The sequence below is a fragment of the Astyanax mexicanus genome, chromosome 14 (assembly GCF_023375975.1).
Source record: "Astyanax mexicanus isolate ESR-SI-001 chromosome 14, AstMex3_surface, whole genome shotgun sequence".
Classification (NCBI taxonomy): Eukaryota; Metazoa; Chordata; class Actinopteri; order Characiformes; family Acestrorhamphidae; genus Astyanax; species Astyanax mexicanus.
This window is the reverse complement of record NC_064421.1, coordinates 21,212,119-21,218,118: the sequence shown is the minus strand read 5'-3', so window position 1 is coordinate 21,218,118 and position 6,000 is coordinate 21,212,119.

The following is a 6,000-nucleotide window of genomic DNA, read 5'->3' as shown; positions in this document are numbered from 1 at the left end:
CTATTAACCAGGACTAATTTATCCTCTCTGTAATAAAATGTGCAGTTGCTTTTTAAGCAATAAAAATTTCAAAATATACTAATATATGCATAAAATGTATCACCATAACAAATTTATCAGTTTGATAACATACTGTGATATTTCCCAGCTCTACATGTAACATTCTAAACAACAAAGCTGGTATAGCTGAATATAATCATTTAATATTTAGAAAAATGCCCAAATCACACTGCTGCTAAATATCTGCCCTTTCAAAAACGCTGCAACAATTTCAAAATAGGAGGTATGAATTTGTACAAACATGTACAACAAGTCACAGAAATAGAAGCTGTTCATTAGTGATTCATTAATGATACACAGGCCTTATGCAATGGGTATCAACCACAGGCAACTTAATGGACTGACATTATTGCGAATTTCAGACCACCAAGTTTGACAGGTCTTAGAAGTGAGTTTTCATCCTGTCTGTCTTTTTCTGCACAAAAGCCAGGGTCTAATTTGCCATCATCAGCTCTCTTTGTTAACCTAGGACTGGTATTTGGGAATAATCCTCTTCCCATAGAATATTGTCCCAACAGGCATGGGCAGGACCAGATCTCCAGCTTTTTTAGAGACGGGCCTTTGTGACTTATACCACGTTCAAGGCTGAGTAAGTTCTTTCTTGAGAAATAGAGAGATTGGTTGGACAGGATGTAACTTGGTTTATTGTAGCTGCATATTTAGAGCCACAGTCAGCTTCTGTATGGTGGTCCAATGATAGACTTGTCATTTTCTAAGTCTATAAATGAATCTAAATGCCTAAAAGCAATTATCATCAGCACTGAATCTACCCAATGCATGCTGATTTTATATTTAGTATTTTTTATATTTTTAGTTTTTGTTGTTGCTTGTTATATTAGATACAGAAAAACAACTGAATTTGACTAATAAAGCCTTTGTCTGAAATATTCTTCTAAAATATGCAAATGAAACATTAATGCAAATGCATTTATTTACTTTATATTATCAATTATCCTTGATATTTCATGTCAATAAATAATACAAATAAATTACAATCCTTAACTTAAATTTAATTTAACTTTAAAATGTATTGAACTATATCGAAATGTGCACATTTTATATGCTTTTGTTTTGTTAAAAGCTCTAAATGTTGCTGATATTTAGAGGAGTGTAATCAGATTTTAGATTACACATCTAAAAAGGAGACATAAACCCATTTGCTCTGCCCATTCACAACATCTGTTTTAACATAATCAACTTGTGTAATTTAAATACAGTGTCAGGTAGTCAATGGTAGAAAAAAAGAAAAAAAAAAAAAAACACGGTAAATATCAAGTTGCAAATGTCGATCGATTGTTTAGATGCTCCTGGTAATGGCATGTCATTTGAGGCCACTTCTGTTTACTCCACAAATTTCAAGAAATGTTGCAGGTGCATTAAAACTGTTGACCCATTGATGAGCTGTTTGGATGCTCAGATTTTTCCTAACATGGCAGAAGGTTAAAAAAAAGAAATGTTACAAACAAATAGGGATTTTTTTTTTAATACATTCCTTACATTTTTTAAACCTTATTGTCTCTTTACACTCAAGAGTCAGGTGTTAATTAACTAAATGGGTAAACATGTTAAGGACCACACTAGGGGTTTGCAATTTGCACTGTACACAATATATCTTAAAAAAGGAAAATCATGACTTGTAATGGCTTGTAGCTTATAATGAGTATGTTTGTATAATTGTTCATTTAAGGGTTGCAGTTTATACAGACATTATGATATTCAAAATTTTAGCATTTTGATACAGTTTTTCTATCATTATTTTATATGCATTCATATATTCTTGAAATTTGTGTTTTTAATATCTGAGGGCCAAATCGCTCACCCCTAGACAACACAATATGGGTTGTACTTAAATGGACACACAGATGTGTTTATTAAAAAAAAAAAACACCACATGCTCTTACTGTGCGTACAGTCCTAAATCATCTGTACTAGTCATTTATTAGGTTTGGATCAAAACTGTTTTAATCAGGCAAACATTCCTTACAGCCTTTGTCAACATTATGTAGCGGAAGGCGGGATTTGTGCACTAAAGTTTGCTTGTGATGCAAACTAAACTACAGGAACAGAAAAGTTCTACGAAGCATAAACAAGTTAAATGCGATAATTAGAACATTCAAAGATAACTCTTTGTCTCGGTGCTTAGCAAGAATATTTTGAACACATTAAAGAAGTCTGACCCCCCTTAACAACCAAAAAAAAAAATGCTTGTCACTTCTAACAAAGAGGGATAATAGATGTTAGCACTGATGGTAAAGGCGGACAAAAAGGAGCGGCCTACGACTGCACACAAAATGCCCCACCACAACTAAAAATGAATCCATTTACTTCAGTGTTTACTTTGTACTTTTGGCTGGCAACAAATAAAAGGCCGAGCCAATTCAGAGGCAGGAGCCTCGCCTTGCTGTGTTTTTTCATTGAGGCCAGTTTTTTTTCTCCCTTCCAGTGCTTTAAAAACTAGCTTGGCAAATGCCCTGGAAGCACAGTGGCGAAGAGAGAGAAAGAGAGCGAGAGAGACGGAAAGAATGAAAGGAGCAGCACAGTAACATCTGCAAGAGCTTCCAGACAGACAGTTGGGATGTGAATAACTCAACACTGCGGCTGCCCTGACCTCTGCGGAACAAAGGCAGGGTGGGGTTGGGGGGCAGCACGGGTGGCTGGGTGAGGAGCGGGGAGTCATGCAGGGCGAGCAGCCCCCGACGCGAGCCCCGGTGAGCGGGATTTATTGTCCCGGCTTGGGTCGAAAGCGGTGCCACCGGGGCACCCACCACTGCATGCCATGCCGACTGTCATAGCTGCAGCACAAAGATCTGCTCGCTGCTTACCAGGGCTCGGCGGGCAGCACAGGGACGAAACATAAATTTACACTGACTGCGTGCAGGTCAACTCACATGCATGCAAAACAGGATGAAGAGCAGAAGAATGCAGCAGAAGAATGCACCAATGGCTTTTAAAAAGAAAAGAAAAAAAGGACAAGAAAAAAAATATGGGCAAAAAAAGGATGAAAAAAAGTTTAAAAAAAGTCAAACATTTATCATCTTCTGTGAGCAACAAGTCATAAGAATCAATACTTTATTCCCCTTCAAATCAAAGCACAAAAGACCAGTTCTCTCGACTCGATATCAAAGGAAGACACAACAAAGCAAGTGTGTACTTCAAGACTTAAATCTTACAAGTTCCTAATCCTTCTGAAGTCCATGCGGGACCTCGGTTCTCCATGGAAACGCCAGAGCATTCAAGCAAGTGATTGCCTCCAATGAATTTCAGATAAGACGAAATGGAAGTGAATTGATGTGATTTTAATGCAGAAGAGAGCGGCAGAGGGGAGGTCCGCTCGGTTCATATTTGAATAAAGCAAACAGAGGAGACAAAAGCCTGACAGCCATAAATGACATTGTCAGTACAAAAATTATCAGCCAGTTTACAATCTGTTTGCTCATGTAGAACAAACAGAATGTGTGTGGCATCCCCTGGCTTTGTGAATGGCAGGGCCCGCCAGCAGCCGGCGAGAGAGAAAAGCAGATATCCGCTCCCCCCAACCACCTCTGCTACAATTAGATAGCAATTTGACAGGCTGACAGAAAGGAGGAAAAAAACACTTGGGATTTTTTTTGTAAAAGGAAAGACTACACACAGATGTTTTCAACATGTTTTAAACCCTGCTTGTAAAGCACAACTCCTGCAACATCTATAAAAATAAACGAGAAATAAAAAGAGAAATCAGAAAAGAAAGTGAAATAGTCAAAATGTTGGGGGAACTTGCTGAGGGAGACTCACTTGCAGATCTAATGGAAGGCGCATTCCAGACCCCAGACCCTCAGTCACCTAGCAAAAGCCCACACCGCCGTCCTCTTTTTCGCCTCTACGGCCATGCAAGGGGGAGAGATAGAGGAACAGGGGGATGCTCCTTAAACACAGAGCCTCCCAAACCCGCCTTCAATCACCCAGCCAATCCCCCACCCCCTTTTTTGTGGCTTTTTGTCACTTGTTTTGTTTTGAGCTTGTTAACTTCTCAATAGCTGCGCTAACCCAAGCAGCTGCCCAGCTCGCGAGGACCTGCCAGGCATCAATATTCAGAGCAAGGATGAGGCACGAGAGGAGAAAAAAAAAAAAAAAAAAAAAAAATCCACTGCACTTTCTTCTGACAGGACCACTGACCTTCTAGCTGAAGCCGAAGCTCCAACACGCATAATGCAGCATCCTATAAGATTGACTGCAGGGTTGGGCAAAATGCCAATACAGTTTCTGTCACACACAAGTTCTTCCCTTTTTTTATTTCAATGTTTGTCTATTGTAATGTTTCAAACAATCATGTTAACTGGTCTAATATATATGCCCCAAATTAAATGAAATAATGTCTTAACAATAGCAAGCATTTTATGAGAAGCAAAGTTTTTTTGTTTGACAGCAATCTTCTGTTATTCTTATATGCTGTACTGAGTATTTTTAGGGTAACTTTGTACCATTACAACTACCTGCATGACTACATAGCAACGAGCAGCTAATTAGACATAATAATCCATAATGATATATCATTTTATTAATTTAATAGTTTTTTTGCAACTCTAGTCTGTTATAGTGTGTTCCAGACAAAACATCACACAATCTCTCAGGAAAACATTTTAAATAGTGCAGTTTTCAATTTTTTTTACATACCTCCACCTTCACAACAGAGCCCCCCCAAAAAATAGCTAAGTACTTCTCTACTTCCGTACTTTAAAAAAAAGGCAGCTAAGGAAAGGAGACTAGTGGCATTTTACAAATTCAACAATACTAATATTAATGTATTTAACACTAATATTTTCTGTAATTGGCTTCCAATTATAAACACATGCAAATGTGTGTGTGTTCAAACACTACAGCAAACCAGTGGCACAAACAACTGCGCTAGATGCATGCGTTAAAGCACTTTGTGCATGTGTGTCTGTGTGCGTCTTCATTGATATTCATCCCTGCATTCCCAGTGTTCCACAGTGAGAGTGGCGGATCCTTGCACAGGCTGCAGAGCTGCCGTTCAGTCTTATTAAAAAGTTGTTTGATTAGCGGGGCCCAGAATGGCACCCATGGAAAGGTCTGCAAGTGGCAGATAAAAGGCAAACGATAAACAGGCAAAAGAGGCAGGCGATCACCAGTCAGCCACTAGAGCATCAAAACACAGCCATTTTTCTGCAAACTTGATCCAATTATTGTCAGCCAGTTGCTGATAGCTGGGGCGCTTTCCTCAATTCATTCCAATCTAAATTGCTCTTTCCTCTTTCCCTGATACGGGAACCGGTCATAAAGGGGCAGCCATCATTAAAGTTGTTTGAATTGGAGCCCTATAGTGTTTGGTTAAGAGGGCAAATGCAAATTTGATGAAAGAATAAGGCTAAATTTACATATCTGCCTCAGCTCACACGGGGAGAGTAAACATTCTGTTTATCTCGAGTGTCATTTTATGATTTCAGTAGAATATAAAACCGACCTTGGCCCCAGGCACGGCAAAAAACAGCAGTGAAATATACTATTGTCCAAATACAATTTGTTGGGGAAGAGCTCGTCAACAAATCCTCAATAACTCAGCAAATAGGGCTGAAGACCAATTTGTTAGTATGGAAATAAACCAATGGACTGCAACTCGCATTCATTTTACCGTTATGTATTTGTAATATTTAAACAGGCACTGGAAATTGATATTCCTTTTTTTAATTTCTGAACTTCAATCACAAAAGAAAAGCAGGAAAACAGGGTAAATAGAATGTAGCAATAAGGACATTTTTATTTTAGTTAGGTTAAAAATGTGTGTATAATTTTTGCAAGCATTACAAAAACTAAAATTAATTTATAGGTAAGTAAATCCTGATCTTAAAAGGACTATAAATAAAAGCCTTCCTAAAAATAGATTTTAATTACACTTGGTTCCTAAAAGCTAATAATGTTTTAAATAAGGTCCAACAGCTTGAT